This window comes from Protopterus annectens, chromosome 6.part0 (assembly GCF_019279795.1).
Source record: "Protopterus annectens isolate FY-2018-M chromosome 6.part0, PAN1.0, whole genome shotgun sequence".
Lineage (NCBI taxonomy): Eukaryota > Metazoa > Chordata > Ceratodontiformes > Protopteridae > Protopterus > Protopterus annectens.
The window spans coordinates 1768793263-1768807928 of record NC_056737.1 but is presented as its reverse complement, the minus strand read 5'-3'; positions in this window follow the sequence as shown (position 1 = coordinate 1768807928).

The window sequence follows — 14666 nt, the reverse complement described above, 5'->3', positions numbered from 1 at the left end:
AACCCCTAGTAAAAAGATCAAAAAAATCCTGAGTCAACATCATGTCTGTGAAATTATAAATAATAAAATTATCTTTTTTCAGGATGGAATAGTTGTTACCGTGAGTGTTGGATATATTATCCACACACTCAGAGTCAATAATGCTAAAAAATCTCTCTACCTGCGTGTTCTGTTCCAACCCTGCTGCTGGTACATCATGCCCCTCCCCCCTGCTCTGCCCGGGAGATACTGAAAATCCTGGAGTGAGTTTTTCCTCCCCTTCTTAGCTAAACGCTCACTCCTCCTGGGTGGATCTACAGGTGTTTCAGAATGTTTATTGCCATTATTGACCTCATTGACTCTATCTACTGGTTGCTTAATGTTCCATCCACCCTTTCCAGGGGATGGATAGGCTATGCCCTCCTTATATTCAATGAGATCTCTTTCTAGCTTTCTGATTTTACGATTATTTTTACACAATATTGGTCCACCTCATGGAATACATTATGTCATAATTCTTCTTGACACTTATAAAATTATTGTCATTAACCAAAGAGTTATTTAAGATGTTAACTTCCTTTAACAAAATATCGGCTTTGGCTTCGTAATCTTTTATCATGAGATTACGCATTTCCAGACCTGCTCTTTTGAAAATGTCACACAGTTTATTACAAAAAGCAATTCCTGGTAAAGCATTGTTCAGAAATTTATAACAACGCAAACCTTTAGGAATGCGTTGAACACGAACGCATTCTTTCACATAGTCAATCTCAAGCTGCATACTTTTGTAAGAATAAAGTTTATCTCTCAGCTCATTAAATTGGTGTTCGGTACAAAAATTAGAATTAACAGACACAGTACCTGGTTTAAAAAGGAATTGCTGACCAGCCCAAGGATTAAAGTTAAAATCCTTTTTAGAAACGTTCATCTTGTTAACTTGATTTATTGGAGCTTTGCCCATCTGTTCATATGAGTCAGCGTTAAACAATAGGATCTCTTCAAGGGGTTCAGCCTGTACGGTGATAATCAAACCCAGTGTTGTTGATGAATCCTGCTTTCTCCTTGGTTCAAGACCATGCTGCTGATTACCAGGCAATGAATTGCCATGCCTCGAATTCAGAGTGTTATTCAGCTGCATGAGTAAAAATAAAACTTGTTTAAATTCTCCACGGGTGACTGGAGCCTCATCCAGTTCATCTCTAAGTAAAAGTGGCATATCCTGGAAATCCAAATGGCCCACTCCTTCAGCCATGGAAACAACGACCATAAAAATGCCACCACGAACAAAAAAACAGGAAAAACAAAAAAGCTCCACAGGAAAGGAGAACCAGACCAACGATGAATAAAAACGTTTATTAACTAAACAAAAAACAGACCTAAGTGAATCAAGTGCTTTCACCTGGTTAATACCAGGCTTTATCAAGATGAAATACACAGTGCAATACATGCTTTAAAAAGGCATAAGCATAATCACATGATACATTAATTAAATAATTATTGTTCAACTAAATAAATAATTAAACTGGCAGTGTTAAAATATATATATATATATATATATATATATATCACTACCAACTTTCAGTAACAACAGACTACGCAGTGTGTAATAAATATATGTAAATGAAAATAAAAATGTATAAATGTTTATCAAAAACAGGTGTGAACTTCAGAAAACACTCTGTACTTTTAAGATACATGGAATGCAAAACAAATATAAAATGCATTCAAAACATGTATGTAAAAATAGTAATAAAGAATGTTGTACAAATATAAAATCATTACTAAAACTCACAATCTAGCCATCCTTAATTTGAGCACACTACTAATGTTAATATTCTCATTAAGACCAGGGGATTTCCCAGCATTTAGCCTAAGCTGACATAAAAGCTCCCTATATTCAAGTCGGATCTCCCAGTCTCCCCCTCTAGCATCCTGCGTCACCTGTTCAAGGACAATAAACTTAAGTTGCATTTTAGGACAAACAATGGAATGTTTATAAAAAGCACTTGTCTCTTTCCTTTTAGAAATGTCATAAAAATGCTCATAGATTCTTTTTCTCAGGGACCTTTCGGTTTTCCCTATATAGAAACTAAAGCATTGTGTGCATAGTCCTAAATATACAACACCCTTTGTCCCACAGTTGTAATATCTGTCAGCATAAAACCTAAACTCCCTAGATGGAATGTAAGCCGTGCTGTCATTGATAATGGCTGCACACTGTTTACATGCTCCACATTTGTAGGTTCCTACTTTAACATGGTCAGTTCTATGCCCTATATACTGCTTGATTTCAAATAATTGTTTTAAATTAATGTCCCTTCTTTTAACAAACTTAGGACGTTCATTAACAATATTTTTAAAATCATCATGTAAAGTCAAGACTGGCCAGGTCTTTTAAAACAGCTTCCTCTACTTGATGGGAGTCATTAGAAAATGTGTAAATGAAACTGTTGTGAGATTCAAATTGTTCAGATGGTTTCTCCTGTTCTGCCCCTTCTGAACCTCTTCCTATCAACGGGAAATACTTAAATTCCTTGCTCTCAGTAACCTCCTGTGCCAAACTGTTAACTAAGGAAACAGGATAACCTCTTTCAAAGAAATGTTTCTTTAAAAATTGGACCTCTTCTAAAAAATATTCATCAGTACTAGACATCCTTGATGCACGGATGAATTGGCGTTTAACAATACCTTTCTTTTGATGAAAGGGGTGGCCACTGTCAAAATGTAAATAAGAGTTGGAAAAAGTGGCTTTCCTGTATAACTTAGACTGAAAGGTGTGCTTATTATAGTCTTTAAGAAGAGTTACATCTAGGTAATTTAGTGCCTCCCTACTGACATTGTGAGGAAAGGACAGAAACTGAGTAGTGGAATTTATGTAACTCATAAAATCCAAAAAATTACTCAAAGTCCCATCCCAAAGCAAACAAATGTCGTCAAGGTACCTTTTGTAATGAACTATGTGCTGAGCCCGAGAAGATGAAAATATGAAATTATGCTCCCAGTGATGTAACACTATGTTAGCATATGCGGAAGCACAAGAGGCACCCATCGCTACACCTTTCTTTTGTCTGTACAGCTCCCCATTAAAATAAATGAAATTATTTTCGAGTACTATCTCCATAAATTCAACTAGTAGGCTGATTACCTTGGGGCCAAGACCAGATTCAGAAACCAAGGCTTCATTGAACCATTCTAAACCAATTGAATTTGGAATACTGGGAAACAATTCCACTATATCAATAGTTACCATCAAAAGATCAGGTTTAAATAAAATGAGCTATTTGAAAGCATTACAACTGTGGGACAAAGGGCGTTGTATATTTATGACTATGCACACAATGCTTTAGTTTCTATATAGGGGAAAACCGAAAGGTCCATGAGAAAAAGAATCTATGAGCATTTTTATGACATTTCTAAAAAGAAAGAGACAAGTGCTTTTTATAAACATTCCATTGTTTGTCCTAAAATGCAACTTAAGTTTATTGTCCTTGAACAGGTGACGCAGGATGCTAGAGGGGGAGACTGGGAGACCAGACTTGAATATAGGGAGCTTTTATGGCAGCTTAGCCTAAATGTTGGCAAATCCCCTGGTCTTAATGAGAATATCAACATTAGTAGTGTGCTCAAATTAAGGATGGCTAGATTGTGAGTTTTAGTAATGATTTTATATTTGTGCAACATTCTTTATTGTTATTTTTACATTCATGTTTTGAATGCATTTTATATTTGTTTTGCATTCCATGTATCCTAAAAGTAAAGAGTGTTTTCTGAGGTTCACACCTGTTTTTTATAAATATTTATACATTTTTATTTTCATTTACATATATTTATTACACACTGCCTAGTCTGTTGTTACTGAAAGTCGGTAGTGATATATATATTTTTTAACACTGACAGTTTAATTATTTATTTAGTTGAACAGTAAATTAGTTAATTAATGTATCATGTGATTATGCTTATGCCTATTTAAAACATGTATTGCACTGTGTATTTCATCTTGATAGAGCCTGGTATTAACCAGGTGAAAGCGCTTTATTCACTTCGGTCTGTTTTTTGTTTAGTTAATAAACGTTTTTATTCATTGTTGGTCTGGTTCTCCTTGCCTGTGGAGCTTTTTTGTTTTTCCAGTTTTTTTGTTCGTGGTGGCATTTTTATGGTCATTGTTTCCACTCCAAATCAGACAACTCAGTGATCTTCTTCCACACTTGGGCTGCCAGTTCAAAGTCTAACTTGAACTGTTATCCTTCCTCTCTTTAAACCACTCTAATTCATCTAATTATAGCCATGTAGTGGTTCTCTATCAATATCACTTTCTGTTTTCTTATTGACTGTAGCACAACCCTAAACTGTCCTTTCTTCTCTGTTTACGTCATCTAACATCACTACTCATCCTTATTTATGTGAATCAAGGCTAATGACATAGATCAGGCCGGGTTCCAAAAGATAGTTACGGACAGTGCAGCATGTTGAAAGAAGACTTCAGCACAACAGCTGCAGACACGATTTTAGAGGATGTGCCAGAATCAGTCTGAGTACATACTCTTTCAGTGTAGAATAATTACAGACTCTGTGCACGCCCTTAGGATTCCAAAACACAAAATGCACACCCAATGCATCTTAAATGTGGAACAGTGCTTTGTCAACTTTGTTTCCAAAATCTTTGGCAAAGGCCATGCTGTAACACAGGAAAGGAAGCTATCACCCCACAGAATCCAATAGAATCCATATCAATACTGAAAAAAATGCAACCTGCAGTGAAGGAACTGCAACAGGCTCCAGTACTGCAAGCCATACAGCCTGATATGGATCTGGATCCTAGAAGACAGACAGCTAGATAGAGAGCCAGGTTACAACTAAGACAACTGACAGATCAAGAAATTATTGACAGGTACCCCTTAGACAGACAGCTGTTGCAGGCTGTGTGTAACATGTCTGCCCCACATATGTCTGCGTGTGCATTGTGTGGCAACCCCATACCTCTTGAAACCAAAGTCTGTCTGGGCCTAGTAGTACTGGTTTATGAGACATTTTAAAGAAATATGTAAGATACTATAGGAGTGTCACAGACAGCTGCCAGTCACATCCTCACACAATTCCTGGCAGAGATGTGCATCAAGGTAGATGAGAATATACATTCCCCATCTACACCCTTGGTGCAGCAAAACGGCACACACCAATTATACAACATCACCAACTTCCTCCATGTTCTTGGTGTAATAGACTGCAATCATATCCCTATTAAGACCCCCATGGAACCAGAAGCATAACAATACAAAAACAGAAAGGGGTTGTCATCACTGAACTGTCAGGTTGGGTGTGTAGCAGATGGCAAGCATAATAAATATCATAGCTACACACTCTATTAGCATCCACAATGCTGCCATATGGAGAGAAAGTGGTCTCAGGGCTGTGTTCCAACATGGTGAATAGCTGAGGGACTACTACAGGTAAGTACATGCACACAGCTGCGATGGAAGTTGAATACATCCCTCTCAACACTATGCATGATGACAACATATGTGTTTAACCCCCCCCCCCCAAAAAAAAAAAAAAACAGGTGACTGTGGGTATCCACTTGAGCTGTGGCTAATAACCTCATACAGAGAACCATCCTACCCTCTGGAAGAGGTTTACAACAAAGCATATGGCATGAAAAGAAACACCACAGGGCATGTGTTTGGCATACTGAATGCCAGATTCTCATGTCTGGATACATCTGGGGATGCACTGCAATACACACCCGAAAAGGCAGCACAAATGATTACTGTCTGCACCATGCTAGACTATATGTTCGTGTCTGACCCTATTCAAAAAAATCTTGATCACTGAATGGGAAATCATAAATTCAGCCCAGTCTGGCCCTCATGTCTCTGATGGACAGAGGTTTATGGTAAGTAAATTAATCACCAGCTAACATACTCCTCACATAACCGTTAGCTACCTCTTTACTAACATACCCCAACATGTAGGCATCGATGGAACTCTGGGACAAAACTGGGTTGGCTTGCATGGCTAGGCTTGTAAGGATCTTGGTGATCATTAGCCTAGTATAAACCTATGAACCTATGCATAAACACATCAGATACTATATACACATACCAGAGGGGCACCAATAACATGCACGTTGCAGGTGTCCTAAGCAGATGAATAAGACCACATTAGTCATGAAGTGCACAGATGTAATTATCAATAATGAAATGTAGCAACCATATAGACTGTCTTACCAAATATGTCCACTCTTGTTGGTGAATGTATCACCTATTGTAAAACAAAACCTATATTATAAAATGGCATACAAACAACATGTTCATAGGTTCATAGGTAGATACTAGGCTATCTGCCCTAGGGCATTTATAAGCCTAGCCAGAGTGTATTTGGCTTCCACCTCCCTATTAGATTAGCCTACTGTGCCTCTGTAAAGTAGGTCACAGAAGGTACCCTTTTAAGATTAGTTTACTGTGCTTCTGTCTAGCAGGGACACAGGAGAGATCCCAGGGGTGAATTTGCGATTTCCCATCCATGCGCCCAAATTTTGCTTGAAGAGGGTCAGCGAGGGGCTATGTCTAATATGAAATGGGATTCTATTCCAGAGTGAGGGGAGCCTCTGGGAAATGAATCTGTCCCTCCAGCATGTCATATTTATTTTTGTGCTGAGGTTTAGGTCCCTGGAGCGTGTAGCTCTAAGGGAGTTGGATTTTTTGAGGTGGAGCATGTCCATTAATTCTGGGTTTGACATGGCTTTGTACGTCAGGCAAAGATCGCCTCTGAGTAGGCGGTAAGCAACTGAGTAGAGATGGAGTTTCTTTAGTCGAGCTGCATAGGACATCTGTTTGTAGCCCATGATCCTCTTGGTGAGGTACTTTTGGGTTCTCTCCAGTTGCTGCAGGTGTCGGGTAAGGTACATCCCAAAAGGGGCATTGTATTCAATTATGGGCCTGATGAGTGACGAGTAGAGGGGCACAATGACCTCTCTTGATCTAGATGCGAACCTTTTCCTGATAAGGTGGGCTATATAAAAGGTCTTTATAACCACTTTGGCAATGTGATTATCAAAGGAGAGATTACTGTCTACGTTGGTCCCCAAATCTCTAATTACTTCTTCTGTACTTAATGGATTACCACTTATGTGGTAATTTGTGGGCACCTTGTTTTTCCCAAAGGGGATGACTATGCACTTTTTAGAATTTAGCTTGAGGCCGTGGCTCTGGCACCAAGCATCCATCTCTGTGAGACCCTTTTGGAGGATGCTTGTGTCAGCTGGCGATTCGATTATGGCCCCCAGTTTGCAGTCATCTTATAGGTGCATAGGTTGGTACTAGGCTATCAGCCCTAGGGCCTATACAAGCCTAGCCATAACAATTACCTGGCTATTTCTTCCCACATTATTTACATTCCTGGACCCCTGTCTAGCAGGGTGACTGACGTGATCCCTGGGGTGAATTTCCTTTCTCCCATCCAATCGTCAAGGTTCCTCTTGAAGAGGTCCAAAGAGGCACTCTGCTTGACATGTATGGGCAATCTATTCCAGAGTTTGGGGAGTCTCTGGGTCAGGAACCTATCCCTCCAGCATGTTTTGTTTATTGTGATGACAAGGTTTAGATCCCTGGAGCGTGTAGCTCTGAGGGATTGGGATTTCTTTAAGTGTAGCATGTCCAACAGCTCTGGGTTTGACATGGCCTTGTATGTTAAGCAGAGATCGCCTCTGAGTAGACGATATGCGACAGAGTATAGCTGGAGTTTTTTAAGGCGGTCAGCATAGGGCATCTGCTTTAGGCCTGTGATTATTTTAGTGAGGTGTTTCTGAGGCCTTTCCAGTTGTTGCAGATGTCTTGAGAGGTACATACCAAATGGGGAGTTGTATTCTATAATGGGTCTAATGTGGGATGAGTACAGTGGGACAATGACCTCCTTTTTTCTGGATGAAAAGCCCTTCATGATGAGGTGTGCCACATAGAAGGATTTCCTGACTGTTGTGGCGATGTGGTTATCGAAGGTGAGACCACTGTCCACCTGTGTCCCTAAGTCTCTTATCACACTTTCTGTGTTTAGTGTACTGCCACCTATATGGTAATTCATGGATACATGTTTTTTCTCAAAGGGGATAACAATACATTTCTTGGCATTGAGCTTGAGCCCATGGCTCTGGCACCAAGCATCTGTTTCTGTAAGGCCCTTTTGTAGAGTATCCACATTATTTGGGGATTCAGTAATGGCTCCCAGTTTGCAGTCATCTGCAAATTTTGTTAGCCAGAGTCCCTTAGTGTTGACCTGTACTTCAGAGAAGTAGATGCCAAACAACAGCGGCCCCAGGACTGAACCCTGAGGTACTCCACTTGTCACTTGTCTGGAGCTGGATTTGGAGTCAGCTACTTTTACAGCATGGGTTCTATCAGTAAGCCATTTAGCAACCCATTGGGTGACATAGGGATTAATGCCCAACTTTGTAAGTTTGTCTATGATTCCAGAGTGGGGGATGGTGTCAAAGGCCTTGGCAAGGTCTAGATAGGCTGTGTGGACCACCTTACCCTTGTCCATGGCTCTGGAGACTGATTCAAAGAAGTCAATCAGGTTCAGGAGACAAGATCGGCCCTTCACAAACCCAAACTGGGTGGTGTCCAATGTTTGAAGGTTGCCAATGTCTTTGTTTATAAGTTCCATGATAATACGCTCCATGGCCTTGCGGATAAGGCTTGTCAGACTGATGGGACAGTAGTTTCTGGGATCCAAGGTGGATCCCCCTTGTGGATTGGGATAACTGTAGCTCTGCGCCACTCATTGGACATGAAACCTGAGGTGAGGCTATGATTAAACATGACACTTAGGTGAGGTGCCAGTTCATATTGTAGTTCATGTAGTACACAGCCTGGGATGTCATCTGGTCCCATGGATGCTGTATTCTTGGCTTTAGAGCATGCATTTTGTACCTGTGTGGCCGTTATTACTGGAATTTGGCAATCTTCCGGTATTGAGATGGGCCATTTAGGGGGTGGGGGGGGGGGTTGGCACTGAATCGATCTGCCAGGATATTGGCAATATCCTTCAGATCAGTATATTTAATGCCATTCTGTTTTAGCTCAGAGCAGATCTGAGCATTGCCATTTAGATTCTTGACATAGTTATAGAATGCTTTGTGGTTGTCTTTGGAACCTTTGGCAATTTTATTTTTGTAACTAGCTTTGGAGGATTTTATGAGGCATCTCAGTTTCTTACTGCGAACTTTGTCAGCCATAATCCCCCCGTGTTAGCCTGAACCTCAGAGAAGTATATACCAAATAAGGGAGATCCCAGAACTGAGCCCTGTGGGACGCCACTTGTAACTGGTTTGGATTCGGACATGGCATCTGTGATTCTGACCATGTGGGTTCTATCTCTGAACCAGTTTGCAACCCATCTTGTGATATAGGGGTTGATATTTAAGCTGGTAAGCTTATTTATGATGCCCAAGTGGGGTATTGTGTCGAAGGCTTTTGCGAGGTCCAGGTAGGCTGTGTGGACTACCTTGCCCTCATCTATAGCTTTGGTAACTTTCAAAGAAATCAACTAGGTTTAAGAGGCAAGATCTGCCCTTAACAAAGCCGAATTGGGTAGGGTCCAGTGTTTGGAGGCTCCCAATGTCTTTGTTTATGAGTTCCATGATAATACGCTCCATAGCTTTACAGACCAGACTAGTCAGGCTTATGGGGCAATAGTTTCTGGGATCCTTTGTGACACCACCTTTATTGAGTGGGACCACTGCAGCTGTACGCCATTCTTTGGGCACATATCCTGTAGAAGGCTAAGTTTGAACAGTGACTTAATGTGAGGGTTCAGTTCTTCTTGGTGCTCATGTAAGACAGCCTGGGACACTGTCTAGTCCCATAGATGCTGTGTTTTTTGCTTTGGAGAGGCAGCTTTCACCTGTGCATCTGTGATGTCAGGGAGGTTACATTCAGTTGGGATAGGCATTTGCTCCTTTGGCGGGGAAGGGGGGGAGAAGTTTGTGCTGAATCTGTCTGCCAGGATGTTGGCTATGTCTGTAGGTTTGATATATTTTGTACCGTTATGCAACAATTCAGAGCATATCTGGGAGTTTCCACCCATGTTCCTGACATAACTAAAGAAGGCCTTGTGATTGTCTTTAGTGTCTAGGGCAATTTTTCTTTCGAAACTGGCCTTTGATGATTTTATGAGGGATCAAAGTTTCTTGCTAATACTGATCAGAGATGCCTTCCCTTTTTGGGATTTTGCTCTGTCATGTAGTAGCTTCCTCCTTCTGTTGTATAGCTTATTTATGGCTGGGGTCCACCAGACTGGTCTCCTGTTTTTGGAGGAGTGAGTCTTGATTTTATTTGGGATAGCACGATCCATGCATTCCTGCAGGTGCTCATAGAATGCATTTGTAAAGGATTCTGCGGATTGGGCTGTATTATCCTCTGGCCCAGGAGCTTTGAAGGATTCCACCTCAGTCTTGAGAAGTGCAAAGTTGGCTTTTGAGAAATTCTTTACAGTGATTTCCTTGGCTGGGGTTGGGGACGGGATATGGATGTCCAGGGAAATTTGTTTATGGTCGGATCTTATCAATGAGGGGTTTACCTCTGGTGTGGAACACAGAGTCCCTATGTTGGTGATGACCAGGTCCAATATGTTGTTCCCTCTTGTGGGAGTGGTGACCAGTTGTTCCATTGCGTTAGAGTTTATAAATTCAAGGAACCATTGGGCGAGGGTGTTTGGGCTTGAGTAGTTTTCCCAGTCAATGTTTGGGTAGTTGAAGTCACCCAATAACATAGTGTTTGGAGAGACCTTCATATTCTCCAGTGTTCTCAGGAATGCCAAGTGGGGTTCCTGTAATAGGGAGAGTGTTCTGTAGCAGGCTACAAACTGAAAAGCAGTTTTGCCCGCTGTTAGTTGCACATGGATGGTTTCTGATGCTTCGTGCAGTGCCACTAACCTGGAGGTGTAGGTATCTTTGATGAATATAGATAGTCCCCCTCCTTTTGTGCTTCGGTCTGATTTTTGGGGCCAAAATGCATGGTATGAGTTATAACCTGGTAGTGCTGGGGTGCTCTCAGTAGCCTTGAACCAGGTTTCTGTTACTGCACAGGCATCGATTTTCTCCATACTGAGGAGAGTCTCGAGTGTGTGTGCATCTTGAGGTTTAGACTTCTGGCATTGAGTAGCATCACCTTTAGTTTTTTTATCTTTGGGTTGTCTATGGAGGTGGGTTTGTCCTTTGAGCCTTGCCTAAAAAAGGCACTATGGGGGTGGCAAGAGCCTTGGCCAGTATATGAAAGCCTAAGGGTGACAGGTGCAAGCCGTCCCTAGCGAAGCAACGTGGCTTGTCGAGCATGTCATCCCAGGCTGACAGACACTGGATCCCCTTTGAATGACACCAATACTTTAGCCAATTGTTGAAACTGATCATTTTGTCTTTATACTGTGGTATCATTCTTGGTGAGTGCAAGATGCTACTCAAGGTCAGGGTCATACCAGCCTGGGCTACATGGTCAGGGTAGTCCAGGGAGGTACATCTCAGGTCATTCACACCAGCATGGACAATGACGGAGTCATACTTGTACTTGCTTTGGAGTGACCTGAGTGCTTGCGTTATGTGGCGGATCCTGGCACCCGACAGGCAGCTTACAGTGACCTTGTCCTTGTTCAGTCTGGTGAGTGGGACATCAGTGTGCCGGACAATAGAGTCCCCTATAACAAGTGTATTTGGTGTGTTGTTTGGTCTTAAGGGCTGTGACTGTGAGGCACACTGATTTTGTGAGATATGTGATTTGTGGGTATTGTTGAGGGGTGGCTGTTGCTTGGATATCTGCTTAGGAAGTCTTTGCTGTTTAGGCAGATTTTTATTTAGAGCCTCCGAGTATGTTTTTGTGTGTTTATGTGTTGGGTATGCAGATGCAATAGGTCTGTGTGAGACTGGATTTGTGGTGTGGGTGGTTACCTTTTCCTCCTGACTGACTGTGCCAGTCTTGGGTTGAGAGAGCTCTGCCTGCAGTTTGGCTGTGTAACTGCATCTCTCACATGTATTAGAGTTTGTTGGAAGGAGGACAGGGTTGTCTGTGTACATAAGGCAATTGTAACATTGCCTCAAAATTCCCAGAGTCACCAGCTGGACTGGAGAGTAACTTTGAAACTGACCCTTGGACATACCAGATTGGTATAGGGAACTGTTTTTTTACTGATCAAATTAGGGAAGGGAACTGATTTTTCACTTGATCAGGAAGGACCAATCGGGAGTCTAATACTTATGAGAAGTCAAGGAGGGTGTAGTGCTTTAGTTAGTGAGTGTTTCCTTATAAGAGCTGAGCAAGTGCAGGGCTTTAGAAAGAGAATAGAGTGATTACTTTGAGAGTTTGAACAGTTCTAAGGGAAAAAGTGAAGAGCAGACTTTGTGTGAGTATGCTCCTCAGCTATTACAGTAAGCAGAGGAGCACCAAAGCTATGAATCATGCTAACAGAATATGGAGACCCTTACATGACAAATTGTGCAAATGTCGTTAGGATACACCTGTGTAGGGACAAGCCAACATTAATATCGTAGATCATATGTGTGTACTATAGCAACAATATTAACATTAACAGGTCTGTCTGTGCCTGGTGTTGCATGGTCCATGCTGCACAAAGATGTATCTCTAGGCTAAAATGGCACATAAACAACAACATGCGAATATACTTTTCAGTAACGACAGGAGGCTGAGGCATACAATAGCTATGGTTCACACTAACAGAATATGTAGACTCTTATGTGACAAGTGGTGCTGGTGTTCCAATGTTTATGAGGCTATGCAATTGAAACAAGCAACATTACACATGTTGCAGACAGTGTTATCTATGCACTGTGTAGGTAAGATAACATGCTACAACACAACTTCTGCATACACATCAGGTGTGCTTTCACAGTCACAGCATAATTATTTTGTTGTAATGCAAATATAACATAATGGCAAGAATTGTGAATGAAGTCTATTGGCTACACTGAGGATCATGTCCCAGCAATGTCATCAGCTGACCTCCCTGGATATGTCATGTCCATCTATAGCATTGATCATGTTTGTAAGATCCGTCCACACTTGATTTCACAGCACAGTACTGGCCATCAATTTGTGCAGGTTCATGCCATGCTGGTACACTGCCTCTATAATTATTTCATTTTCATAAGGTAGAAAATTGTCCATTCTATTTCAGTTGGACATCTGAGAGACAGGGTGCTATGCACATCTTAGATTTTATATAGGGATTCAGATAGTGGCATGTCAATGTTCAAAGCATATGCCAAATGAATGCCTCACTTCTCATTTACAGCACATAGCTATGAAAATGACCTATGTCATCTATACAACTGTCATGTACAGATAATCAGAAGGAACATGTCTGGATAGCTTATATGCTCAAATATCACAGATTCATAGGTTCATAGGTAGGTACTAGGCTATCGGCCCAAGGGCCTACGTAAGCCTAGCCAGCAAGGTTCCATAGCTTACGCCACCCAAGAAAGTTGTTTTCCTGTGCCACTGTCAAGCAGAGACACAGAAATGATCCTCGGGGTGTATTTCCTATTTCCCATCCACTCATCAAGATTTTTCTTGAAGAGTGCTAATGAAGAACTTTGCTTGACATAGATGGGTAGCTTGTTCCAGAGTATAGGAAGTCTCTGGGACAGGAATCTATCCCTGCAATGTGTCCTGTTTATTGTGGTGACAAGGTTTAGGTCCCTAGAGTGTGTAGCTCGGAGGGATTGGGATTTCTTTAGGTGTAGCATGTCCAACAGCTCTGGGTTTGACATAGCTTTATATGTTAGGCAGAGATTACCTCGGAGTAGGGGATATGCTACGGAGTAAAGCTGGAGTTTTTTGAGGTGGTCAGTGTAGGGCATTTGTTTGAGGCCAGTAATCCTCTTTGTGAGGTACTTCTGTGGCCTTTCCAGCTGCAGCAGATGTCTTGTGAGGTACATTCCAAAAGGGATACAGCACACATGTTCAAAGCTACCAATCCATCCCACATGTTTGGCTGTTTTTATATGCAGAGGAGGGATTTTAACCCTGGTTACTGGATATTATGACAAGTGATGGCCAAAACACATAATGAGTATGCCATACCTTCAGTGCTACAATAATGGTGTTGTCACAGTTACGAGCGCATCCAAGCACAGCTACCAGTTCTACCTCAAGCATGTAAGATGCATAACAGATGTTATCACAGTCAGTTAAAGATAGCATCACAAATGTGACCTTCATGATATTGTAAATAAAGCAATTAAAAATGGTACAGAAACAAGGCAATAAAACATCAGCTTATGAAAATGAGCAGTTATGCAGTCATGGTTACATATAACAATAACAAACAATGTAAATGCTTAGCAATCCTGATGTTGCTTATATTCCATTGAATGTAATCACAGCTACAACTATATGATTAGGCATCATCAAGTATCCATAAATCAGTCCCTGAATATACAACTTGCAGACAACCCTGTATGTCACCATTCCATACAAACCTACTTCAGTTGTTATAAGTTAATCTGCATTAACTACAGAAATATGCAGATCTCATCCATATCTGTAGTTCATTGGGTCTGCTTTGTTTGCAGTCATACAAGTGCATATGGTGAAAACCTCCATGACAGTGATGGATATGTGCCCACATATATGCATACTGGGGAAGACTATCCTGATCCTTTATGTAACAGACATATTGTA